Source organism: Sorex fumeus, unplaced genomic scaffold (genome assembly GCF_029834395.1).
Source record: "Sorex fumeus unplaced genomic scaffold, SorFum_2.1 ptg000055l, whole genome shotgun sequence".
Lineage (NCBI taxonomy): Eukaryota > Metazoa > Chordata > Mammalia > Eulipotyphla > Soricidae > Sorex > Sorex fumeus.
Genome location: NW_026606112.1, coordinates 12191134 through 12218964, shown reverse-complemented (window position 1 = coordinate 12218964; position 27831 = coordinate 12191134). Strand labels below are relative to the sequence as shown.

Below are 27831 nucleotides of genomic sequence, written 5' to 3'. Positions count from 1 at the left end.
TTTCGTTAGGTAACATCATCTCAAAAAAGTGCACATGATTTTAAGTTAAGGGGTACAATGTTATCATTACATAACTATTTTTTTATTAGTGAGACACCATGAGGTACAGTTGTAGACTTACAAATTTTTGTGCTTGTGTTTCAATTATACAGTGATCAAATACCCATCCCTCCACCAGTGCCCATTTCCCACCACCATGTATCCCCGTATTCCTCCCACCCCTCATTCCCCTCATCCCTCTCAAAGATTTTAAAAGCAGCATAATTGATTGTTTTCATGGCAGTTTAGCATATGCAACACTCTTGTATTCAACACTTTGCAGAATTCCTGTGATAAACCTTGCTCATAATAATAACATCAGGACAGTGGTAGAGGGTCTCTGGTACTTTTGTGATGGTGGAGTGCAATCAGAGTCCACCGAAGTATAACATGAAGATGAATGTCAACCATGATACCTCAATAAAATAAAGCAAAACGCAACTTACAATAAAAAATCTTCATTCAAAATTAGTATGAGAGCATGCCATGTGTGTTCATGCAAGTTTAATTAAGAAATTAATTAAATTAAAATTATAATTTATATTTATAATTTTATAAATTATAAAATAAAATTATAATTAAATTAAAAAATTAAGAAATTGGTTCTTATTGAACAATCTCTAATGATAACAAAAATTGTAATTTAAATTTATAGTTGTAAATATTTTGTTATCATGGTGAGGTTTCTGTGTCCTATGCTATACTCTACATTTCAAAATCATTCTGAATGTGAGCAAAACCTAATATGATTTACCATGCCTCAAAGTTTGTGTGGAAGTCCACATTTACTCACCAATGCTCTTTTCAAGAAATCTCATGAACAAAGGTCACAAGTTCGTTTCATATATGACCAATATCCAACATTACATAGATTGTCAACTAAAAAGTTTTTTTTCCTGTTTTTGGCTCACATCTGGTGAACAGAGCTATTGAACCCGGATTTCCCATAATTGCAAATGCCCTTACCTGCTGGATTTTGTCTCCATCCACTGAAACGTATTTTTACTGCTCAGTATGATTTTTGGGTCCATAACTTCTGCTTGCCATATGCCATAATACTCAGCAGCAGCCAGATGAAAGATCCCAGTGAAATAAGCCAGAGAAACAAGCTGCAGAAGAGTATCTAGAGACAGATTTAGTTGCCAATAAGGTCCTGTGAAGATTGCCCCAAGCTGCTTTGTGATCATAATGACAATCTCCAGTGGGAGAATTTTGTTTGGTTGATTTGGGGCCAGATGCCTCTGTACTCAGGGCTACTCCTGGCTCTGTGCTCAGGGATCACTCCTGGCTGGACTCAGTGGACTGTAGGGATGGCAGGGGCTAAACCTGCACTGTCCTCACACATGGCAAGTGCTGTACCCATGCACTCTCTCTCCAGTCTTGTTCCACTACAGTAACTAAATAGACACATAGGATGTGCTTGTGATAGCCACCCCACAGCCCTGACCAGTCAGATAACTCGGACTAAGTTCATATCCTGGGTAGACCAACGACCACCTGGGTTGACCTAGGGGCACAGCTGAAGATGTAATTACATGTTTTCAGTTGATTTAAAATCTGTAAAAGCGCCTGCCAAAGAGGCAGGCAAGGGACGGGGGTTCAGGGGTGGGGTGATGGGAGAGAACCTGGGGATATTGGTGTTGGGAAATGTACACTGGTCGAGGGATCAGTGTTGGAATACTGTCCGACTGATATTCAATCATGAATGGCTTTGAAATGCTCTAAAAAAAGTTACTCACCTGCCCCCCCCCCAAAAAAAAGCAACAATGTGTAGAATGAAGTGCAGATGGAGTGAGAGGTTAGGTCTGGGCAACTCATCCATCCTTGGAAATTGGAAACTCAGAGGCCTGAGTGAGCCTGGAAGAATGTCCATGTGACTCCAAGCCAGGCAGAGAAACTGAAGGAGGACAGGATCTGGGGTCTCCTCTCCGGACCGAGGGAGGGGGCAGCACCAGGCGCCCAGGGCCTTGCATGCACAGACTCCGGGCGCTGAAGCCACACTCTCAGCAACGTGTGCCCCGCGCAGTCCCCAGCAAACCCCTCACGGATTCGATCAGGTGCCAACCCACCCTCCACAGCACAAGTCCCAGGCTCAGGAGAGCCCTGAAGGGGCTGGGCAATGGGGCCTCAGCGCTCTGCCCTTGCACGTGGTCCCTGAGCCCTGTGTGGGTGGTGGAAAAGCTGCTACATTGTTTCCGCTGTGACGTGGGCCAGGCAACGTCACAATCACCTCCCAGTATATCCTGACCGCGCAGAGGCCAGGAGTCAGAAGCCTGGTTTCAGCCCAGATTCCAGCGCGGTCCTCTGCACTTTCTGGGACCGTGGCCTGGAAACATGGGCAACGTTCTGAGTCGACTTCGGCTCCTGCTGAGCCATCGCCGACGTCCCCCAGTGGGTCGTCCGGGGCCAATTCCTGTCTCCAGAAACCCCGCTGCTCGCCCTGGCCGGGGCCACCCCGGGGCTCCTGCACCTGCCGACCAACCGCACCAGCCGCGGAGGCCCCCGCCCGCATCCTTCACCATCACGCCCAGGAGGCCCTGTCCCCTGCCGCAGACCAACAACTCCCGGGTGGGGATTCTCTCATCATACGGGGCCAGTCGGAAGAAGATGGTCCTCAGTGCCTTCAGGCCAGCGACATGCGGGTATGGGAGCAATGTCAAGATCGCGGCTGCGGGGCCCAACTTCGACATCCTGTGCATCCCATCCGTTCAGATCATGAAACCGACAAAACTCCCACAATCTGCCAAAGCAGAGACGATCCAAGACCACCCCCCCAAGAGGGCAGGAAACCGGGAAGAGGGTGCAGAGACGCGCCAGGACGACGACGAGGGCACCCACAGCGCCAAGGCCCTTTGGACCAGCGGCCTGCAGTCCAGTGGCACCGGCCCCACATGCTCCCGCCCCCGGCCTCTCCACCTCCAGGCCTTACCAGCAGAAGCAGAGCCAGCCTCGGCTGCATCTCCCGAGCCCTCTGCCCCGCCCCGGGGCGCACATGTCCAGCCTCCTGGAGAGCCTCCGGCCTGCGCGTCGGTGGGGTCCGTGCCCCGCTGCTCAAAGCCAGGGACGTCAGCAGCAGGAGAGCAGCCTGCAGACGCCCGGCGCAGCCCTGCCGGTCCACCAACAAGAACCAACGTGGCCGAGAAGAAGCCTCCAGAGCCTGCACCGGGGAGTGCTGCTCCGCAATGTGAAGGCAAGAGGGCCTGCAAAAGGAAACACCCTATGCCAGAGGCACCACAGCTGCCTCCTCCCCAACTGCCCCGGCAGTGGGGCCGCGGTGAGTTTCCCCCTCCTCCCAAACTCCCCTGTGTACTCAACAAAAAGTTCCAGGCAGCCAACCACAGTGAGCGTTCCAAGAGGCTGCGGCACAAAAGGGCCATCCCATCTTTCAGGGCCGGTCGGAAGAAGCTAGCCCTGAGTGCCTTCAGGTCAGCGACATGCGGGGACCGGAGCAATGTCAAGATCGCGGCTGCGGGGCGCAACTTCGACACCCTGAGCGTCCCATCCATTCAGATCATGGAACCGATAAAACCCGCACCATGGGCAAAAGCTGAGATCATCCAAGACCACCCCCCCAAAAGGGCAGGACACGGGGATGTGGGTGCAGAGACGCGACAAGAGGACGACGAGGGCACCCGCAGCGCCAAGGCCCTTTGTACCAGCGGCCTGCAGTCCAGTGGCACCGGCCCCACGTGCTCCCGCCCCCGGCCTCTCCACCTCCAGGCCTTGCCAGCAGAAGCAGAGCCAGCCTCGGCCGCATCTCCCGAGCCCTCTGCCCCGCCCCGGGGTGCACATGTCCAGCCTCCTGGAGAGCCTCCGGCCTGCGCGTCGGTGGGGTCCGTGCCCTGCTGCTCACTCCCACGGATGTCAGCAGCAGGAGAGCAGCCTGCAGACGCCCGGCGCAGCCCTCCCGGTCCACCAACAATAACCAACGTGGCCGAGAAGAAGCCTCCAGAGCCTGCACCGGGGAGTGCTGCTCCGCAATGTGAAGGCAAGAGGGCCTGCAAAAGGAAACACCCTATGCCAGAGGTACCACAGCTGCCTCCTCCCCAACTGCCCCGGCAGTGGGGCCGCGGTGAGTTTCCCCCTCCTCCCAAACTCCCCTGTGTACTCAACAAAAAGTTCCAGGCAGCCAACCACAGTGAGTGTTCCAAGAGACTGCGGCACAAAAGGGCCATCCCATCTTTCAGGGCCGGTCGGAAGAAGCTAGCCCTGAGTGCCTTCAGGTCAGCGACATGCGGGGACCGGAGCTCAACCTCTCTGTCTGATATGGCGATGGACATAGATACAACAATTCCCACTCAGTCCCCTGGAAATGTCCTGTATTCACCTTGGAGCAGAGTTTAGAAGCCACATACCTCTTTGCCAAGCAAGAAGTGTAGCCCAGAAACAACATGCAGAATTACCATCTGATGCAACCCGTTCTGAGAAAAACTTATCCATGGTCTTCGCCGGTATTTTGAACTATCTGCCAGAAGCATCAGTGTACATACAAACTACAATTCCCAATCAGTCCCATCAAACTGTCCGGTACTCATCTGGGATGAGCGTTAGTAGACACACAGCAGCTTTTTGATAGCAACCGAAATTCAGCTCCAACAGAGTGTACAAAACTTGCATCTGTGGCCGCAACCAGCTGACCCAGTGGCAGAACAGTGAACTTAGACTTTGTACGTTGAATTGTGCCAGTCAACGCGGAACCAGATTTTTGCTGACAGTCCAAGTTCTTCCAGGTACTCACCTGGGAGGAGAGTTTAGAAGCAACATACCTCTTTGCCACGCACCTGAAGTGAAGCCCAAAAACAACATGCAGAATTACCATGTCCTGCAACCCGTGTCCTTCTCCGGTATTTTGAACTATCTGCCAGAAGTATCAGTGCACATACAAACTACAATTCCCAATCAGTCCCATCAAACTGTCCGGTACTCAACTGGGATGAGCTTTAAGTAGACACACAGCAACTTTTTGATAGCAACCGAAATTCAGCTCCAACAGAGTGTACAAAACTTGCATCAGTCCAAGATCATCTATGCAGAGTACTGTCATCACTAATTCGGGGGAAGACCCAGAGAATACCTAGCACTGGAGACCGAAGTGCATCGTCTGCTGCTGCTAGTAAGAAAACATCTGTATTCATAGAGCCCTCAATCCCAATGAGTGGTAGAAACATCGGGAACAACCTACCCTCTTCAGACCATACTCATCCATGGTCACACAGTTCACTACAGTAAAGAAAGAACAAGACAACTCTTACTGATCAGAGAGCCAGTCTATCCTTTAGTTTAACAGATGCTGTTTAAAGAAACAGAAGTCCTTCTGACAATGGAAGAACTTCAAGAAACACCTTCATTTGGAACAGCACCAGTTGGAACATCACTTGTCTGTTCTGTGCACACTTTCCACCGTGTTTCCCCTGTCTCCCTTCTTCCCCCAACTGCCTTTACCTTTCCATCTGTCCCCTGTACCGTGGAACCCTATTCTTCCTGTCCCACTGTTCCCACATGTCACCCTTTTCCCATCCTCTGTCCCATTGCCTCACCTTTTCCAGCTGCTGTGCACGACCTAAAATTGTGTGATCAATCAAAGGTCCCAGGAACCAACAGGCAAAAGGGAAGTGATTAGACGAAGATGAATGACAAGCACTACTTTAAGAACCATCTTTCAACATATCTGTTTGTGTTCATCTTTGATTATGGGATAGGCAACTCAAAAGTCAAAAGCAGTCCAAACTATTTGAAAGATTGAAGATCCAGGAATGCCCAGTTTCACTGGTGCCACTGAGGACCACCAGGATCAAGAAAACCACCTAACCATCTACGTTTGTAAGACTCACTGCAACAAATGAGAAACGTGCCATTGACTGGATCAGAGAACTTGGGACTCACCTAACCATGCAGAGGGGGGCAGACAAGTATGAAAATTAGACAGAGCTGACAGTGGGACATACAATGGATATTCCATGGTTAGGTGAGCCCCAGGTTCTCTGATGCAGTCAAGGACACGTTTCTTATTTGTTGTGGTGACTCTTACAAGTGTAGGTGGTTAGGTGGTTTTCTTGATCCTGTTGGTCCTCAGTGGCACCAATGAAACTGGGCATTCTGGGATCTTCAATCTTGCAAATAGTTTGGACTGCTTTTGACTTTTGAGTTGCCTATCCCATAATCAAAGATGAACACAAACAGATATGTTGAAAGGCAGCCAGTTGCCTGGGTTCTGAGGGAGACAGAGGTGGTATAACAAGGATCCTTGGAATACTGGTGGCACAAAGTGAACACTGGTTTTGGGAACACTGATGGAATATTGATTGTGAAAAGCCCAACTATGGAAAATTTGTAACTCATGGTGTTTTAATAAAATTAAAGTTGTAAAACTATTCAAAATAAATGTTATTTTAAATGTTTTCAATAGAGTTGACCAAATGCTATACTTACAGCTTAGAATATTTGTAATATGCAAATTATGTTATCTATATATATGCATATGTATATATATCTTAATATGTAATTATACTTAAGTAAAATACACAGGGAGCTATATATAAATTATTTTATATATTTTGTATAATGTACATAATTATATATAAAATAAAATATAAACCAATACATACCCAACTTGATCCTGAGTTTGAAAGATTTTCTAAGTGATGCAAATGATGCAGGGGTGGTAGGAGCCAGTCTCTGTTCATGTTTCCCAGGTTCTTCTCTATTATCAAGATTGGCAATTTTGAGTAATAAAGTAGATCCATCTACTATCAAAGATGGATAGTAGAAAAGTTCATTGGAAAGTAGAAGAGAATGGAAAAGGAATTTCCCAAGTGAGGAGGAACTCAATATAAGACTAAGGTAAAAGGGAGTGTTGTATAGATCATTTAAGGGCTCTTGGCATTTCTTATCAATTGGGCAGTGTTTACAGAGGATGCAGGGAGGTTATTGGTTTGTCTGGCTTGTCTGCAACACTTCAGGCATTGCCCGTTGTGTTAGCCTCCCTGTCAGTCTAGGCGCTAGGGCAGAGATTTATGTCCTGAGTAGGCAAGAGCGGGTCAAAGGAAATTGAGGCTACCTCTTTCATTGGTATGTACTTTACTGATTATTTTTTAACCAAGGGTCCAAGATTTATAATAAATAATACAAATGAAATTGCAATATCTTTAGCAAATGAAAATAAATCTTTTTGATATGAACTATCTAAAACCATAAATAAATAAATATAGCACTGTTTTTGTGGAAAGTTCTACCATCAACTCAAAGAAACATTAGCAAAGACTCTTTTGGGCATCTTCTTTATAGTGGAAAAAGATGCATCTTACTATTCTCCAAATGCCTTTGGTTCTGGAGAGAAGAGGTGACATTTTATGAGAAGGCTAGCACTTTGGTTCACTGATTCACTTAAATATTTTGAAACTTTAGAATATATTTAGAAACAGAACAAAATGCACTCTTAGTTCAAAAGGTTCTTCAAAAAGAGACTGATAGTAATTTGACTAAACAAAGCACTTTCCTCTAAGTGCTATATACATATATAAGTACATATATAACTATCTCATGAAACTCAGCTAAACATAGTATTATCTGTAATAGTTGCATTAAATTTTATATGTTGCAAGCATAGCAAACATATTAATATAAATTACATGCACATGTATCTTGTATAGAATGTGGTTTTTGTTCAAGAGAGTTCTTATTATATATATATATATATATATATATAGAGAGAGAGAGAGAGAGAGAGAGAGAGAGAGAGAGAGACTGAGTGGCTTAAAAAGAACAGATGTTTATTTTTCAGTTTGGGGTACTTGTAAAATAGTGAAAAAATGATAGTGCTATGGCAAAAACTGTCTTTGGACTTATACTCTCTTATAGTTGAAGGGTTTAGGAGAATCAGCAGAATTCTCTTTGATGAACCAACTAATTCTATTAATATGGTTCTGTTGGATTATAATTCTTTTATTTTAAGTTTAACATTGGTTTTCCAGTTCTTCACCATAGAGAGGTTAGATTTACTGAGTAATACCCATCAAAATGCTACCAAAGCACTCCATTTTCTGGGTATTCATCTTTAACTTCTCCTTTGTGTTCTTCCCCTGTCTGTTATTCAGTCATTTCCCCTCTTCAGTGACTTGTAAAGTGACTGATAAAGTCAAATTCTTCAGAGATTTTTTTTTTGTATTTGTAAGTGAAATGTTGCTTTTCTCTTTTCCTTATGTCCTTTGCATAGTTTACTTTAGAGCAATGTCCTCTTTTGCATAGACACAGGAAGACAGTTAATGTTATGCTTTTATAACTTAGTAACTAATTGACTACAAATAATATTTACTCCTGAGCATCTATCTTATTTACTCGACTTATCCTAAGTTGGCCTTAGCTCCTAGCACCCCAGAAGCAGGGTTCTGACAAAGGACAGAGGACTGAATGGGCCCAGGGCAAACAGTAAGCTACCCAGGCATCAAAACGGGACAGGCTAAGTGCCATAAAACTTATATAAAGACAGGAGCACGCTTGTCGACTAATTCTGTCATGAACCAAAGATAAGTGACTGGACAAGGACTCTGTTAGGGTTAGGAAGGACTAATCTGGCCAGAGAACTGTAGTCTGGGATGTATAATGAGATATTCCCAGGAGAGCCACTCTTTAAGTTTAATATTTTCTTACAATGTCCTTCATCTCTCTCCAAGAGCCCTGCAAGGTAGCAAGAGTATCCCACCCGTGCAGCAAAGCCTGGCAAGCTCCCTGTGGCAAATTCGATATGCCAAAAACAGTAACAAGTCTCACAATGGAGACATTACTGGTGCCCGTTCAAGCAAATCAATGAACAATGGGAGGACAGTGCTACTATGCCCATACAAAATGGCTTGTATCACTTGTATCACTTGTCATCTCGTTGATTGTTGATTTGCTCAAGTGGGCACCAGTAACATTTCCATTTGTCCTAGTCATGTGCTAGTGTAGCCCAATGGTGTCTGCTCACTCCAGGAAGACGAAGAGCCTCAAACCATTTGTTCAGGGTTTTGATGAAGAAGTCTGACCATCTCTTAGGTGCGCAGCCACGCATTCTTTTGATATCCCATGGAATCCAGGTGGTAAGAGCTCTAGTCTACCGTTCATCTCTAAATGGCATTAGGTGTCCGGCCCATTTGATTTTCGATGCCTTGGGAAACGAGACGGCATCCCTGATTCTTGATCATCGAGGGAGGTCAGAACTACAGATTCCTTCTCTCACTTGAGTGAAATGTGATATTCCAAGCATAGCTCTTTCAATTCCTCTTTGGGTGACCCAAATAGCATTCTCATCTTGTTTCTGTAGGGTCAAGGTCTCTGAGGGAGGAAGAATGGTTGAGTCAAAAGGATGTGCCTAAAGCCAGAGGTTCTTCATCCTCTTAACCACTTCTTCAACCCTCTTGAAGGTGTTCCACTTCGCTCTCTTCCTCCTGTACAGTTCAGGTGCCAGGTCTTTTGTAATGTTGAGTTCTCAACCTAGGTACACATAACTATTGCATTCAGAGATGTTCGTTCCCTTGAGGGCAAATGAAACATCAGGAACTTGTCCATTTCTCATGAATACAAAATGGCTAGAAAGTTTATTAAGAAGTAAATGTAAGGTGACTGTTCAAATGGTTATGAACTAAGGAAAGGAGAAATATGTCCTTACATAAAATTTCACCCTTGAGGGAATCTTCTAGCAGGAGGAGATCTTTGTTTTATCTTAGAAAAGCTTCCACTGAAAGGAAGGCCTTTCATATGTTGATTGTGCTACCTGATATGTGTAATTGCTACCTCCCAACTCTTGGAGATTGTTCTTTATAATAAGCTGTGGGAGTGGGCTGGGGGAGGAGAGATATTGGCAGTCAGAGAGACTGGAAGGAGGCAGAGGAAGAATAAACCACAACTTGATCACCAAGCAGTCTGGCCCCCATTTTCTCATTCTTTCACTGTTGGCCATCCAGGATGGAAAAAATGGCCTATCCACCAAACACATGTGGAGAGAGAGTGCCTTGCCACTCATTTATTTTGTGATTACACGTGGTTCCACTTTCATGACCTAATCACTTTCCAAATCACTTTACCTATTAACACTGAGAAATTGATCATTAGGATTCTAACATGTGAACATGTTTGGAAGTCAAATATTTAGAGCAAATGTAGACATTTCTGAAGGAAAATTAGCAAGATTAAGCAACTAAGTTATTTATCCCAAATGTTCATTAAAAAGTGAAACTGTGGAGCCAAAAGATAGAACAGCAGGTAGGGAATTTGCCTTGCACATGGCCAGCCTAAATTCTATCTCTGATATCCCAAAATAAACTTATCAGGAGTAACCTCTGAGCATTAATGGGTATAGAACGCCCCAAAAGAACAAAAAAATAAGTAAAACTGTATCCTCAATGTTAATATAAACTGTGGGTCCTTTATTCAGAAAGGTCTTTACCTTTTATGAAGTGAATTGTTTTAACATAGAGATGTTAAAACAATTAAGTGCTCTTTTTACTACATTGGTTCTTTGGAAGACATGAAGATCTGAAAAATTCTTTAAGATGATGTGAACATAACATCATTGCTCATAGTCAACTTCTATCATTCTAGGTTGACACAAATAGTGTTTTGAGAGGTGCTTTCAAGGGATCTAAATGGAAAATTTCTGTTAAAGATTGACAGACAGGCAGGCAAATAGGGAGACCCATGTGAATTAAAAAAACAATTTAGACACCAGATTAAAGGCCTGTATGCTGTAAAGCTGTTTGTATCTAAAAATGAAAGCCCAGTGAAACCTGTTTCTCCTGAGAAAGGAGAAATTCTTCCAGAAACAAAGAGCTACAGCACAGATATCAAATAAGAACACCCTTTTTCTGAGCTAATGCCTTCGAGTGACAAATTATCAACAAAGAAAGTGCCAAGGGATGAGGTGAGTTTGGGAAAATATTATAAAACTAACACAACAGAGACAAACAGATTTTATTTCCTGTTGTGGCGGGTCACCTGCATCTCAGCTTCTCAATTTAGGGGAATATTCTGCTTTCTACCTGTGGAGAAGCTCAGATTCTCTCTAAACATGTCGATCTGTCTTCCATTTATCACACTTTTCACATATTTCTCAAATCGTTATTTTCTTTACTACTAATTTTCCTGCAATTCTTAACTTTTCTTTGAGCCACATGCTAACAATTTCTCAGGGTTTACTTTTAAATCTTTTTTTAAAATTTTGTTTTGAATCACTGTGAGTTAAAAAGTTAAGTTATTCATGATTGATTTTCAGGCATAACTATTCCAACACCAAACCCTTCATCAGTGTCCACTTCCCTCCACATATGTCTCAATTTTCCCTACAGTCCTCAGCTACCTCTATGCAGGTACTTTTTTCTTTTCTTCCATTTTACCTTTATTTTAGGTAAATAATGTTACTCATAGGATATCATGCTTGCCACTTTACCTCATTTTTGCATCTAGTAATGATCCAGAGTGACAACATTTCTCTATCATTGTACATAGTGGTCCCTTCCCTGACCTATTCTACCCCCAACCCCCAATGACAAGCTTCCTATTAGATTATCTTGTTCCATTTCTTTTGGTCATTTGTTATTCCCATATGTATGTATATTATATATATGTATTCTACATTTAAGTGAGTTTATTCAACACTATAATTTCAAGATCTGTTCATAGCAGGAAATTGTATAACTTTGTATTTTCCTATGGATGAGTATTTTTCCTATATATATATATATATATATATATATATATATATATATATATGCCTCATCCAGTCATCTGTTTTGGAGCACTTGGATTATTGCCATATTTTGGCTATTGTGAATAGTCCTGCAATAATCATAGGCACACAGTTCTTTTTTCTTGTGTCTGTGCTCACAAGGACCATTCATAATGTCAGGAGTCCACCTGGGGTCAGATAAACAGAAAACCAATGCCTTAACCCTTCTCCTATCTCTCCGGCAATGTATTTCTGGAAATTCTTTCTGAAAAGGCAGATAATGAACCTGGGAACCGGGATGAAGGTAAAGATTAGTTTTTTTCATGCAAAAAGCACTACAGTGCTCCCTCATGAGACCATGATTTTTATACTGTAAAAACCAAGTGGATCTCAAGTGCATCTTGCTGGCTCCCCACTGGGACAGATGTGTTTCAAGTGTTCCTGTCATTTATCTTATTTTGACAGATTTTTACCCATCTTACTTCCCTCCACTCTTAGGTGGGTTGTGACAGTGGCACACCACTTTCATGAGGCTCTTCTTTCTCTTGCTCGCCACTTCACTTGGATCATCTGCAACAGTAATAAAATGGTAGGAGTCAGATGACCTGCAATTTTTCAAGAGCCAACCAGGAATCCTCCTCCTTTTGACGACCAACTACTTCCTCCTGCTACCATTGCACATTTTGGGGACTTTTTGATTTTCTCTGCTTTGTTTAGTTTTGTGGTCTCCTGGTGATACTAAAGGCCTACTCCTGGTTCTGTGCTCAGGGAATCATTCCTGGAGGAACATTTCCACCAACCATATTTAGAATGCTATTTGAAAGAGCAAAGCTAAAGCCTGTCTTCAGAAATCAATTGATACTTCTCTAGAGTGCTTGTTTTTGCTCTCTTTCATTGCTGCCTACATAATTTTAAAATTTTATTGAAACATGAGCAATTTCTCAAAAAGGACAATATGTCTCAAATTTATTCATCAATCATTGACAAAATTGAATATGATATTTATAATTACTTTGACAACTTTTGCAATAAAGATTCTGACATATTTAGAGGTTGATAAAAAAGAACCAAGGATTTAATTGTGCTAGGCTCATTGCAAAAAGCTTCGCTAAACTTCAAATGCAAAATGACCTTAGTATAATGTTTTCTTTTGTGTTGTATGTCATCATCTTTGAGTGACTGGCATGCACAGGAAATCTCACACTTTGTAAAGGACTTGATCAGTTGCTGTTCGCTACTGTCTCCTGCAGGGAAAGTGTGCTGCCAGTCCCTTTGTTACCCCAATACGTTTTGCTACATGGGTAATGAAATAATGCTTTCTTTGAGGGGCAGAGATTGAGGTGTAGTAATGTCTCACCAGTACTCATTTACCTAGGGTCAAAGATACAATGTACCCTTTCCTAGTGGTGATGGAAAATATTGGGACCAATATAGTCTCTGGGTAATACTAACTGCCTACTCTTGGATCTGTACTCAGGGAATCACTCCTGGAGGAGTTCATCCACCAACCATATTTACAATGTCATTTGAAAGAGCAAAGCTAGTCTTCAGAAGTCAGTCTGGGAGTTTCCAATACAACCTATCCTGTTTAATGGATTCATTGTTGGGGTTCAAACTTGGGGCTTTTCATGCAAACATAACCACTGAGCTTTCTGTCTGGCCTTATAGCAAATATTTAGCCATCTACAAATATGTCCATTTAATTATACATTCAGAGGGAAAAAATTATTTTCATAAAATTCACTGGCCCAGTAGATTTACTGCAACTCAGATATTACTAGGATTTCATTCACTATCTTATCTGCATAGTATTCTGTGCAACTATATACCAAGACCACTCTTAACACGTAAATCACAATGGCAGTTCAAATGCAACATATTAATAACATCAGGTGTATTCAACATGTCTTGGCATTTTTCTTTCCTTTGTATTTTGCTTACTTGTAATAAATTTAGGTTCCTTTCTACACTAGCGGAATTATTTAAGGATCCACATTCTAGGAAAATCGAGAATTCAACTTTCTGGAGACTTTATTCATTCAGTCAATGGATTATGGCTCTGGTAACTGTATTAAATCTAAACATATCACTTGAGATCTTGACACTTTCTGAACATCCTTATAATCTTTTCTTTATGTATGTTTGTTCAATAAAATGAATCAATGATCCATTGATCTTAAAATACTTTATATTCCATCAGTCATCATGTCTGTCTACACATTAAGTACCATTAACTTTAAATGCAATACTTATGTTTATTACAGAAATTATGTCATTGTTATTAATTTCTAACACCTGACATTGCTTTGGAATCCTATTATCTCATTGTTTTTATAGCACAGCGGTAGGGCATTTGCCTTGCACGCAGCCAACATGGCCGACCTGAATTCAATTCCTCCGTCCCTCTCGGAGAGTCCGGCAAGCTACCGAGAGTATCTCGCCTGCACGGCAGAGCCTGGCAAGCTCCCCGTGACGTATTCGATATGCCAGACACAGTAACAACGTCTCCAATGGAGACGTTACTGGGCCCGCTCGAGCAAATCGATGAACAACGGGAGGACAGTTGTGATAATGTTTTCTATCTTCAATCCTGATCAACTGAGGACAATGCTTACAGTCTCATGAATGCTGACATTTATCACAATCATTTTTATTTTTTGGTTTTAATGAGTCTTTTTTAATGAAACAAAGTTACACATCAAATGAATGTCTCTACTGTGGACTTTCAGATCTCTCAAGCTTATGTTTCTTCACATTCTACTATAGCATTTTTTTACTATACTCCGTCCCTTTTGGAGAGCCTGGGAAGCTACCGAGAGTCAGTACATTACGGTACAGTACAGTACAGTACAGTACAGTACAGTACAGTACAGTACATCACCCACACGGCAGAGCCTGGCAAGTTCCCCATGTTGTATTTGATATGCCAAAAACAGTAACAAATTTCACAATGGAGATATTACTGATGCCCCCTGGAGCAAATCAATGAACAACAGGAGGACAGTGCTACAGTGCTACTAATATTTTCTTCCCTTTTACCAAAATACCAAGAAATATCTTAGCAGTCTTTGAACAAGGTCATCAAAGTTCTGGTCAAACTTTTAATTTCTGCAAAAATGAGAGTGATCCTATGTTTATTAGCCTTATTTTCCCCCAAAATATATGTTTTATGAAACATTCTTAATCAGTAGAGTTAGAATAAAAGACTTAGCATATTCTTTTTATTGAATCTGAATGAGACACAATTACAAAATTTTCATATTTTAAGTTGCAGTCATACAATGATAGAACACCCATCCCTCCACCAGTGCACATTCTCCACCACCAATGTCCCTAGTATTACCCCCTTTCCAACCTTCCCCCTGCCTCTGGTGGCAGACAATTTCTTCCATACTCTCTCTCTACTTTGGGGCATTATGGTTTGCAATATATATATACTGAGAGGTTATCACATTTGGTCCTTTATCTACTTTCAGCACTTTATCTAATTTCCCATCCTGAATGTTTCCTCCAACAATCATTGATCAATAATCCCCACTCTATACGAGGTGTCTTCTGCCCCAGCTCATTAGACAAGCAACAAACTGTGAAGCAATGTTCCTGGCCCTTGTGTCTACTGTCCTTGAGTGTCAGTCTCATATTGTTATTTTATATTCCACAAATGAGTGCAGTCATTCTATACCTGTCCCTCTCTTTCTGACTTATTTTACTTAGCATGATACTCTGCATGACCTTCAACTTATAAGCAAATTTCATAGCTCCGTCTTTTCTTACAACTGCATAGTATTCCATTGTGTACCAAAGTTTCTTTAACTAGTCGTTTGATCTCAGGCACTTGGGTTGTTTCCAGATTCTGGCTCTTGTTAACAGTGCTGCAATGAATATACAAGTATGATGTCATTTCTATTGTATTTTTTTTTTTTTGCACCTTCGGGATATATTCCCAGAAGTGGTATTTGGCATCATATGGATGCTCAATTTCTAGTTTTTAAAGAAATGTCCAAATTGTTTTTCAAAAGGGCCACACCAGTCAGTATTCCCACCAACAGTGAAAAAGCATCTCCTCACATCCTTTCTTCCCACATCCACGCCAACACTGGTTGCTTTCGTTCTTTTTTTTTTTTATATAGGACTACTGCTATTTATTCAGCCACTGATTAGGCTGATTTAATTGTGCATGAACTCCACCTTACTTTTTTTCCCATTTTTTATAATTTTATTTATTGCATCACTGTGAGAGCAGTTACAAAGCTTTCGGGTTTAAGTCTTGGTCATACAATGAAACACCAGTATCTTCACCAGTGCCCAGTCTCCACCACCAAAAACCCCAGTATACCCCCATCCTACTCCCTCCCCCTACCTGTGGGGCAGATGATTTCCAAATTACTATCTCTCTACTTTAATTACATTCAATATTTGACACCAGACCCACCATTATTTGGAATTTTACCCCAATACTCAGATCTGCTGAAGAGGCAACAGTAGACCATTTGTTTTCTATTGCTGATTATGAATAACATATGATGTAATGAATAACATGATGTCACATGGCTGCAGTAGTGGTCACGCGTTTTTGAAATTCCAAAATTTAAACAATTAAATCTGAAGGTATTTCTTGCCAAAACCTGTTAGGTTCAAAAATTTGTTCCTGAGTCTCTGGGATCATGGCCATTAACAGCTTGAACAGGGGCCAGAGAAACCATTTGTGGGTGGTGACTTGGGGTCTTGTTGGGACAGGGAGGAAAGGGCCGACTCCACCCCCATCCTGTGAGGTCCCGCGTATCCCATCAGAGCAGGCCCAAACCTGACTGTCTAATGACCTCTAGAGGATGGTGGCCACCGGGCCACCAAGAGGGAGCAGGTGGAGGGAGAGCACCCTTTATCCCCTGGGGTGACCCGGTGACAGTAACCTACTGTAGGAACCAGAAGCAATTCTGCCGAAAGCCGCTGGATTTCTAGATTTGTTTCAAGTCTCTGGGATCATGGCCGTTAAGCAGCTTGATCAGGTGCTAGAGAGGTTGTTTGTGAGCAGCAACTCGGGGTCTCGTTGGAACAGGAAGAAAGGACCAGCTCCACTCCCATCTTATGAGGCCCCCATGTTTCTTGTCACTGCAGGCCTAAACCTGACTGTCCAATGGACTGTGGCGGATGGCAGCCACCCAGCAGCCAAAGGAGTGCAGGCGAAGAAACAGCATCCATTCCCCCCTCGGTGGCCCAGAGCCCGTAACCTACCACAGGGAACGGATGCATTTCTGCCAAAAGCCGTTGAGTTCCAAGATTTGTTTCCAGTTCTCTCGGATCCTGGCTGTTAAGCAGTTCAATCAGGAGCCAGAGAGGCCATGCCTCCAATTATATTGCTGAGCCGGACATGTTTTGTGGGTGTGTCTCCCACATACCTAAATTTTGACTGTTTACTTTCTGGGTAAACTTTGCCCCAAGTTTTTGGAGTCTGGTCAAATGCACAGCAGCAATTTTGGGGTATCTGCACGTCTGAAGGTGACATGAGGCTGCTTATTCACTCGCCTCACAGGTACAGAATGACCTGCTGGTGGCACCATAACCCCAGCTTTTGTTCTTTTGAATGTGTGCCAGTCTCTGTGGTGTAAGATGTTATATCATTGTTTTTTTGTTTTTTATTTTTTTTTAGATTTTTAATAGTGAAACTTGATTTGCATCTCCCAAATGATTAGCAATGTGGAGCATTTTTTTCATGTGCCTTTTGGCCATTTATATTTGTTCATTTCTTCTCCCCAATTTTTGATGGATTTGGAGGGGTTTTTTTGTGCAGTTCTACTAATGTCTTGTATAACCTGGATATTAATCCCTTATCAGATACGTATTGGGTAGATATTCTCTCCCACTTCGTGGGTTCTTTCTATATTTTGGTCTTTGTTTCTTTTGAGGAACAGAATTTCTTGATCTAATGTAGTCCCATATAGCATATTCTTAAAGTTCCCTAAGTCCTACAACTTTCAGGTAAAGCACAACTTATAGTTGATTTCTAAATAGTTACTATTGCTATCTCATTCCAGGATATGAATAGCCATTGTTTCTAGTGTAGTTATGTTTTATCATATCATCTTCAGAGAAGTGGAACTTGTTTGTCTTTAAAAGTATATAATGATGTCACAGATTTAGGGACATAGAGTGTGTTAGATATTCAAGGAATCTACCCCGTGTTATAATTTCTAGTTGCAGCACCCCATTCCTTTCCTCAGACACTGCCAACAGATGGATTTACAATTTTCAGTGGGTCCACCCAACCTCACATCTGTCACTGGGTGAAGATGGGCAGGGAAATGAAAGAGCAGTTCTCAGCATAATTCTCAGAGAGACTCTGGTCAGCTAATTGCAGTGATTTACCCTCACCACAGCAGGAGCATGGTAAACCTAATGGGGAAGATGTGTAGAAACCACCAAGTGTAATGAACACAAACATAATAGAGAAAGCTCAGTCAACAACCAACCAGCTCAGTAAATCCTCGGAGAATGACTTTAGTGACACCATTGTGAGGGTGTTTAATTAACAGAATGATTGAAAACATAGCCAAGAAAAAGAAACTACAAGAGCCAAAATGAGAAAACTGTGATTATAAGTGACAGAAATGAAGAGTATGTCAGGTGATGTAAAAAATTCAATAGAAGCTCTGAGTAGCAGAATAACAGCAGATGAGGAAAAGATTAAGTTACTCCAAGTCAAAATGATGGAAATCACCAGAAAGTAAGAAAAGGTGGGGAAAAGTTAGAAAAGAAATGAAGAGCATGCTAGAGAAGTATGAGATGAGTTCAAAAAGAACAATATTAGACCACAGGAGTCCCTGAAGCACAGGAAGGCAATCTAAGGAAAAAATCATAGATAACACATTTTCAGAGTTGAGGAATGCAGGCAAGCTGGTTGTAGATAGTACAAGACAAGAGATCCAAAGAGTACCAGTGAAATATAGACTCAAATAAGAAAACTCCAAGAGCTATTGTACTCATATAACAAAATCCAAAGATAGAGACAACATATTGAGACTAGCAAGACCAAAATTAGGAAGTCCCATAAGATTCAAAATCGATCTACCAGATGAGACTCTATGAGCCAGAAAAGAAAGAAGGAATACACTTCAAAAACTCATTTAAATGAACATCTCTCCAAGAATATTGTACCCAAGTAGATTATCATTCAGAACAGGAATGACATAGAGCTTCAGGTACAAGCAACCATTTAGGGAGTTCTTAACCTTGAACCCAGTCTTGGTTCCTTTACACTTTAAAGGAACTTCTCTAAAAGGCAAGTTAAACTTCTCAGTCCTTGCATTGAGTATGGCATTCACTTATGACACCTATGATTGCCTTCAACTAGAAAATGAAAATTTGTTTACTCCTAACTTGCTAAGGGATTTTATGCCCTGACAATAATAAATCAATATTTAATTTATATTGGATGCACTATACCTTATATTTTATATCCAAAATTACATAAAAAACTTTATGTTTTGAGTATATTTTTCTTATTGATGTATACAATTAAAAAGTATCAAGATAATATTCCCTAAGATAAAACCAATATTCCCTTTCTTAGGATAAAATACTCTTTTATAGCTTCAAAGGCCTACCTAGATTTTCTACATAAATTTTTCTCAATTGTCTTCAATGTTACTTCATTTTATGTTTGCAACATATCTTGACTTCAATTTTTAAAGTGTTAGGACAGAATTAGCAGGATTAGCAGAACACTAGATGAAGGACAACCATGTGAACAAGCTGGATTCCGAAAAGGATTCAGTACCATCGACCATATCCACACAATAACCAAGCTCATTGAGGTATCTCGGGAGTTCAAGATGCCGCTCTGTCTAACGTTCATTGATTTAAAGAAGGCCTTTGATTCTATTGAGACGGAAGCGGTCATGGAAGCCCTAGCCAATCAGGGCATTCAAGCCCAATACATCAGGATCCTTCATGAGCTCTATTGCGGATTCACTACCAAGATCTCACCATTCTACAAAGAAGTAATCATCCATATCAAGAGAGGGGTTCGGCAGGGTGATACCATTTCACCAAAACTCTTCAGTGCCACCCTCGAGAACATCATGCGACGACTGGAATGGGAAAACATGGGAGTGAAGATAGATGGTCAGCAACTACACCACCTCCGCTTTGCTGATGACATCGTTCTAATAACACCAAACATCAGCCAAGCGGCACAAATGCTGAACGACTTTGACCGTGAATGTGGAAAGGTCAGACTACAGCTGAATCTTACGAAGACAATGTTTATGAGAAACAGCCTTGTTCCTGACGCTCCATTCGCTCTCAACGGAACCACCATCTCCGAATGCAACAGTTATATATACCTAGGTCGAGAAATCAACATGATGAATGACCTGGCACCTGAGTTACGCAGGAGGAAGAGAGCGGCTTGGAATGCCTTCAAGAGCATTGAAGAAATAACTAAAAGGACAAAGAACCTCCAGCTACGAGCACATCTCTTTGATTCCACTATTCTTCCTGCATTAACATATGCCTCAGAAACCTGGACCCTACGAAAACAGGATGAGAACACTCTTCGGGTCTCTCAAAGAGGAATCGAAAGAACTATGCTTGGAATATCACGATTCACTCAAATGAGAGATAGAATCCGGAGTTCTGATCTTCGTCAACGCTCAAGAATCAGGGACGCTGTCTCATTTGCCAAGACAAAAAAAATCAGATGGGCTAGACACGTAATGAGGTTTTCAGACAACCGCTGGACTAGAGCCATTACTGATTGGATTCCACGAGACATCAAAAGATCACGTGGACGCCCACCTATAAGATGGTCAGACTTCTTCGTCAAGACCCTAAATGATCGGTTTGAGGCTCTACATGTTCCTAAAACGAACAGATACCATTGAGCTACGCTAGCACGCAACCGGGATGAATGGAGACGTTACTGGCACCCGCTCGAATAAATTGATGAATAACGGGGATTAAGTGATAAGTGATAGGACAGAATTATAGTATTAATTTTGTAATTAGCACAGCGGGTAGGGCGTCTGCCTTGCACGCAGCCAACATGGCCGACCCGAGTTCGATTCCTCCGCCCCTCTCAGAGAGCCCGGCAAGCTACCGAGAGTATTTGATATGCCAGACACAGTAACAACAAAGTCTCCAATGGAGACGTTACTGGGCCCGCTCAAGCAAATTTATGATCAACAGGAGGGCCTTTACTTTACTTTACTTACTATATATGTCAAAACAATACGAGTTTATCACTGATTTACAATTTTGTGAAATTTCAGGAAATTAGCTTTATTCATCTATATGTTTGTAGCTGTCACAACTCAACAACAATAGCACAGCACAACAGCACAGAACAATACAATGTATGCATAGCCATATATGTATCATATATGAGATTAAAATAAACACAGTGAGTAATAACAACATGTCAAAGTCATCAGAACTAAGGAGATTGTAGAACTGAGCTTTATATGTAGGAAAGGGGAGAGCATTATTTTCAGAGAAGTACAGTCAAATATTTTTGCGTGTGTATATTCACTTAACTTTTGCAATTTGACAACCAAAAACAATAGAGAGTAAAATTTCACAGTTTTTTCTGGTTTTTGAATTATACAGGTTGTGCTTAGAAATTACTCCTGACTAATCTCAGGAGTAATCACTCCTATTGGGTTCAGGCTCAGGGGAGACCATATGTGGTGCTGGAGATTGAACTTTTGTCAGCCACATGGGAACAAGTGCCTTATCCATTGTACGAGCTCTCTGGCCCATTTTCACAATTTTTAGTGCATCCAATTATACACTAAAAGTGAAAGATGATTACCTTATTCTATAATGAGAAGTATATGATAGAATACTATGAAGTTATAAGGAATAATGAAATTTTGCAATTTGCTGCTACATGGATGAAACTGAAAGCTATCATGTTAAATAATGTAAGCCAGAAAAAGAAGGACAAACACAGAATGCTGTCTCTTATATGTGGCATTTAGAGTTACTTAATCAGTGAATGCAATTGTTTAAAGGGGGGAATACCTAGATCTCTCTTGGCCACAGAGTATAAGGAGTAAAAGAAAAGAGATAGATAAGAAGCAACAGTATCAAGGGATAAGGGGAGTCAGGTACATTGGTGTTGTTAAGAAAGGATAGAGCAATAACAGAGTCAATGACGCTGAAATTTCAAGACAAAATTAAAAAGGTGCCTGTCAAAAATAAATAAATAATTAAATAATAAAAGGTGCCTGTCAAGATTACTGGCTAAGACTGGGGTTAGGGGAGTAGGTAGGAGAGGGAACTTGAGAATCCTGGTGGAGAAATGTTGACACTGTTAGTGTGGTTGGTGATGGAACATTTTATGCCAAAAACCCCAACTAAGAGTAACTTCATCATTCATGGCACTTAATAAAATATAATTTTGAAGAAGAAAAGTAAAGTAAAGTAAAAGTAAAGGCCCTCCCGTTGATCATCAATTTGCTCGAGCGGGCCCAGTAACGTCTCCATTGGAGATTTTGTTGTTACTGTGTCTGGCATATCGAATATGTCACGGGGAGCATGCCAGGCTCTGCTGTGCGGGCGAGATACTCTCGATAGCTTGCCGGGCTGTCCGAGAGGGGAAGAAGAAAAAGTATATGAAAAGCATGTAATGATGTGTTTTGCAGTCACACAAAACATTGCTTAGATGACACTACTAAGTCTGTATTTCTGTGTCACACCTGATGGTACTCTGTGTAGTGCTGGGGATCCAATCATTATCATAGCAGAATCTGCACACAAGCCAATGTTTTAACCTCTGTACTATCTCTGCAACCCTACTGTACATAATCATTATTTTGTCTTGTAGTCTAAATGCTGTATGTGTCTAGAGTTGGAAATTTACTGCAAATGCATTTAAGGTGGCTTATTATCTACCATTTATTGAGTAAATACTGTAATCATCATTTTACCCAATGAGAAAACTCAGACATTTTGGTTATTACCATCCATTCTCCATTTACACAGCTAATATACTAATAAAAAATGCCTACACAAAATAAAATGATTAAATGCTCCCATATTGTTTGTGCTAATTAACATCTGATTTTTTTCATTAATGTAAGAAATGAAGAGTATTTTCTCATTTGTAGTTTTCAATATTAAATGTATTGGGGATTTTTAACTCCTTTTTTTCTATGCATGTTCCATTAACAAAACTCATGGAGTTTGTGCCTAACAGACAGATGCCAAAGTTTAAATGCATTCTGGATTTGCTGAGTTATTAAGGTGACCAAGATTTGTTTTTTTTAAAAAAAAAAGAAATAAAATATTTATCATCTTATTTTCATTTGTATTTCAACTGCAAGCGCCCATTCATTTTTAGTGTTTGCCAAGAAAAATTATCAAAGGGCTAATGGTAGAAAAACATACTTTTGGAATATTTATTTTCAAGTTACTGTTTTCCTCTCTGAAAAATACGTGCTTTCCTTTTATAAGGAAGTCATCTTCTTCTAATCTGCATAAGAGAAAATGCGTAAGTGCTTTCAGACATTGATATTGCCTTTCAATATCTTTTAAAGGTCAGCCTCAATACTGAAAGGCTTTTTTATATTTACCATGAGATTCTTAAAGCATAATGGTATTAAATTATAAATCTCATGAGAACCAGGGTTGAGTGTATCATGTTTATGACTGCTTTCAAGTACTTGCTGGCTTTGTGCCTGGTACAGAAATATTCAATAAATATGTACTGAGTGAATAAAGGAATACATGAATGAATGAAGACAATAAAATTTCTGACTTAACTGTGAAACTATTAAGTATGATTTTTACTTCAATTATATGCTGTATCCTGAAGAAAATAAGTTTCCATTGAAATTAATGAGAACTAGGTTATAGTAATAAGTAAAAATGTGTAAAATATGTTTACTTGTATTCTTCCAACATCTTATGAAAGATATGATAAAATGGGCAGACATTATATTTAGTGAAATAGAAAAAGGGACCAGTTCTTTTCATTATTTAATAGAGGGAAGGTTCTTTAATTGACAGCTTAATAATAACTATTGTGGGTAAAAGGGTGCTGCCTTTATACACACGCACACACACACACACACACACACACACACACACACTACATATTCCTGTAGAGTTAGTTTGCTTAAACAGTTTGAGAGAGACATATGGAAAGAAATTGTGTGTTTGGAGTTCATAAGGCAATAAGATTACACAAAAACTAATAGGATGTTCTTGTAACCTATAGAATTTGAGACTCATTTTGGTAATTTACTAACATTCAGAATAGTTGTTAGTAAATAGTTTCCTCCGGGTAACTAGTTACCCTAAATAGTTACCTTAATGACTATCTCCTCCAAGGAAAAAATCATTTATTTTTGCAAATCAAACTATACTTTACAAAACTTTGTTTCTAGTAAGAGATAATCAATGTCCTAGATGTATATTCACGTAATGGTGGGTGTGTAAAGTGTTTATAATTATTGGCATATAGATTTGAACTGTATGTAAGATATCAAAACTGTGATATAATTAACTTTTATGTATGTCACTATCATTGTCCTCTCGTTGTTCATTGATTTTCTCAAGCTGGCCCAGTAACGTCTCTATTGTGAGACTTGTTACTTTATGTATGTAAGATATCAAAACTGTGATATAATTAGGTTTTATCACACATTGCCTTTGATGAGTGTGTTTCTTGACTACTCTGTAAAAAGCTTAGTTGTAAGAATAAATCCCAGTCTGAATTCTTTATTTACTTAAGCATTGTATATCTTAGTTTTATGGACACCTCACTCATGTTTTAGCAACAATTACACTTGCACACAGAGAGCTACATTTAATCTAAGCTCAATTTGGATATAATACCTTTTCTTTTACCTCAAACAAAACATAATTGTTTGAAAAGAAAATCATTTACTTATTTATTAAGGAAGAGGTATAAAACCTTCAGTCATTGCACAGATAAAAATTGCAATATACTTTAGAGCACCTCTGCAGAAGATGAATAGCATTTGGTCAGCAGTTTTCCTCTGAATCAGTTTCAATGAAATGGGATGAACTACTAAACTGGCAACTCAAATAGAGTCTAGAATTGTGAACTTTTGTTTTCTTTTTTCTTTTAATTTTTAAAAATTGTTTTGGAAACTTTAACTTATAACACTTATGATAGTATTTCATGGAATAAAACTATCCAACACCATACCCTCCACAGCACTGTCATATTCTGATGTCTCTTTCCTCTACAATGATATGCCTCTTATTAATCACCGGTTCTGTTTCTGTTTCCTTGGAATGTATGTTGTTTCTACTACTTTATGTTGTATATCACAGTCGAGGGAGATCATTCTGTGTCTGTAGTTCTGATTCGTTTCCCTCAGCATTATACTCTCTACAACCTTCCAGGAAGTAATCACAAATTGCATGCTTTCTTTTTTTTTCAGAGCTGAGTAGTATTACATTGTATATATGTACCATAGTTTCTTTATGCAGTCATCCTTTTGTGGATACCTGGACTATTTCCAGGTTTTGGCTATTCTGAATAAAGCTGCAATAACCAAAGGAGTAAAAATGACTTTTTCTGAAGAGAGTTTCTGGACCCTTGGGTAAATGCCAAAAAGTGAATTACTGTAGAATATGGATGATCATTTATTTTGTTTCCCTAAAGAAAGCTTTCATTTTATTGCTTTTAAAAAATATTTTAGGATTTGGGAGCCACACCAAGTGTAATCAGAGATTATTTCTGACTATATTCTCAGAGATCACTTCTGGAGGTGCTTGAGGTATCATATGTAGTACCTTGAATTAAACCCTGGTCAAGTACATGCAAGGCAAATGTTTATACCCCAGTACTATCTCTGGCTGGAGCAATAGCACAGCGGGTAGGGTGTTTGCCTTGCACACGGCCAATCCAGATTTGATTCCTCTGTCCCTCTTGGAGAGTCCAAAAAGCTACCGAGAATATCCCTCCCACATGGCAGAGCCTGACAAGCTCCCCGTGGTGTATTCCATATGCCAAAAACAGTAACAACAAGTCACACAAAGGAGACATTATTGGTGCCTGCTCAAGCAAATCAACAAACAACAGGAGGACAGTGGTACTATCTCTGTCTACTGGAACTGTAACTTTCTTTGGTAAACTATTAATAACATTTTCTTTGCATATATTTAAGAAAATTATTATATCCATGGTTGACACTTTCAGTTGGATTTCAGGTATTAAAATATATTGAAACAACATGAGGAACTAAACAATGAAATAGTTTCCAGTGAATCAAAATGGTGCTGTTAAGTTTGAAAATGCTCAACCTAAAATATTCCTGTTGGTGCAGTTGCCCACTTTTTACAAATCTATGTTTGTTTTAGTGCTGGAGATTATCTTGCTGAGCACTGTAGTAATGATAGGAAAACATTTTATCAAAATTAAAAATTGTCAGAGCATCTCTGTCTTGTCCTTTGATCTTAAGGTATCTTAATATTGCCACGGCTGTTCCATTGATGCACTTGTGTATCTGTTTCATGCAGCAAGTAGCACTTGGGGGAGTCACAAAAGAATTCAAAACTGTTTTAGACATCTCTGAACACTGATGAGTTTCCTGAAAGGAAAAGGGAAAACTCTGCAGTGGAGAGAAATGGGCAACTGGAGAGCCAAGTCCTTGGGCAGCCTCAAAGTCTTAGTTCTTTTCCCTTCCACAACAGATGGAGGAAATATTTGACTTAGGTGGTGGATTCTACGTGTTCTTTCCTTGAAAACACAATCATTTCATTTGGTGTTGTTTTTTTTTCACTCTCTCTTCTCTTTCGTGGCTAATTCAGAAATAATGTGATGATTTTGAAGATGGTCCAAGAATTTAGGGTGGTTTTGGCGCAGAGCGCCTCGCTGGAAGACGGGGTTGCTGGCACATCAGCTTCATAGTAGGTTTCCAGTTTTTCAGTAGACTCAGGATCTGTGCTCATCACCTCCCTTAGGCAGCCTTCCTGAGGCTCTTCAACTATGAGGGTTTCCATGCACTGTCTTTTTTAAAAGTAAATAAGAGGGTTTTGTTTGTTTGTTTTTAATCTTCTCTATGCTTAGATGCTTGTAGTGTTTTTCAATTGGGAAAAGTTGCTCTGCCCAGGAAGGCATTTCTTGTTTCTGTCAGGTGAGCATTTTTTTTTCTTGGAGAACCAAGGAGTAATATTTCTTATACACAAATACCTATGTTCTGTTGAAAACAGTCCATTTCCAGGTTGTTCCTCAGTGGCATCTGTTATACTCATAAAGTTTCTCCTATGAAACTTTATGAGTATAATACCTCAGAATGGGTAGGAACTCTAAATTGCTGACACAGTTATGACAAATATATTGTTATTATTTATACCTGCATTGGATTTATTAAAGCAATTGCATTTCTAAATGATAGTGTTCATCTATTTTATTGTATACAATATTATTTCTGCCTTTAAACTTTTATTTATTTTTAGTTTTTATCGAATCACTGTGATATACACCTTACAAAGCTGCTCACGATTACGTTTCAATCATACAGTGTTCCAATATCCATTCCTCCACCAAAATACGTTTCTCAGCAACAATGTCCCCCATTTTCATCTCATAACCTCCCACACCACCCTCAGGCTACCACTATGGTGGGCATCTCTCTCTCTCTCTCTCTCTCTCTCTCTCTCTCTCTCTCTCTCTCTCTCTCTCTCTCTCTCTCTCTCTCTCTCTTTCTCTCTCTCTCTCTTCTCTCTTTGGTTTGTTTTCTTTCCATGCCTCCTTTTGGTCACTGTGGTTTGCAATATAGAGTATCATTTCTTTATGATGGAATTTACATCATACTCTTAGAGATGTCCTATCATCAGATAATTAAGACTTTTAGGTAAAGGAACTGCACATAGTCCAGAGGTGAAGGTACATGTCAGATATGCAGGTATTCCCAGCTCAACCCCCTGCACTGCAAAAGCCACTGTAAAGAGCTTCAGAATGACTCCCAAGCACAGAGCCTGGAGCTGCCCCATAGAGTGAGGCCCCAAAGTTACAAATAAAGAAAAAATATCAGGAAAATGTGTTTCTATTTTATTTTATTTAGTGGGAGTTTGTGCCACACCTGGTTGCGTTCAGATCTTACTCTTGTCTT

At 40.5% G+C, this 27831-nt stretch overlaps 1 pseudogene; it reads left to right on the top strand.

Annotated features, from left to right (window-relative positions):
• The first annotated feature begins 2373 nt into the window (after window positions 1-2373).
• The window catches only part of LOC130033977 (ribonucleoside-diphosphate reductase subunit M2-like), a 39326-nt pseudogene continuing 13868 nt past the window's right edge, over window positions 2374-27831 (top strand).